This window comes from Micropterus dolomieu, linkage group LG23, assembly GCF_021292245.1.
Source record: "Micropterus dolomieu isolate WLL.071019.BEF.003 ecotype Adirondacks linkage group LG23, ASM2129224v1, whole genome shotgun sequence".
NCBI classification, from domain to species: Eukaryota; Metazoa; Chordata; class Actinopteri; order Centrarchiformes; family Centrarchidae; genus Micropterus; species Micropterus dolomieu.
In genome coordinates, this window is record NC_060172.1 from 16,230,936 (window position 1) to 16,231,687 (window position 752).

Genomic DNA, 752 nt, shown 5'->3' on the forward strand with positions numbered 1-752 from the left:
AGAGGCGCTGATTGGACCCGCTGTGGTGATCCTATCTTGAAGTGTTTTGCATTGGTCGAATCACAAGGATTTTAGCTTTCAAATAGTGTGTCAGGAGTGTGAAGTAAACATAGCAGCTGTGTGTATAACGAAAGTTGCTGCCAGGACCTGACGCCCTGTGGACGGGCCGTTTGAATCTTAAGAGGTTAATTAAGGAACTGTTTTGGTGAAAGGTCAAAGTTTAATTTTTGCTGTTGGAGGGATTTTTAAAGTACAATATCTCATAGCCGGTGCAGTAAAACATTATGATATTTGTACCAGTGATAGTAGAGGATACTAGTAAGGAGAAGCCACGACAATGTTGAACTAACTGCTGAGGAATTACGCTGGTGAAAGGTCAAATGTCAAATAAATCATGTTCACAAAATAACAAAAGAAAAGGTACCTTTTTGTATTTGCATCAATAACAAATAATAATAAATTATACTACTACTATCATTATTGTTATTAGTTCTATTATTATATTTATGTTTTATGTATTTGTGTTCAGATAATCACTAAGAGCATCACAAAAAACGGCGTATGTACCTTTCAGGACCTTCGCCTCACTCGCTTCGTCCTTACCATAATTACACTGCTTTAGGCGCAACAGAAATCAGACGGCGGCTGACCTGACCACGGTTTTGCATTCGTCGGCTCACGTTACCGCAGTGCTCTGAGCTAGCAGGCTGCTCAGAGTTCCTGTGGCCACGTGGGAAAAAGGACGCAGGAGG

General features: G+C 40.7%; 1 protein-coding gene across 3 annotated transcripts in view; it reads left to right on the forward strand.

Moving 5' to 3' along the window:
• LOC123962813 (rho GTPase-activating protein 26-like) overlaps positions 1-752 on the forward strand; it is a 243,930-nt gene that overhangs the window by 102,103 nt on the left and 141,075 nt on the right. The window lies entirely within an intron of this gene.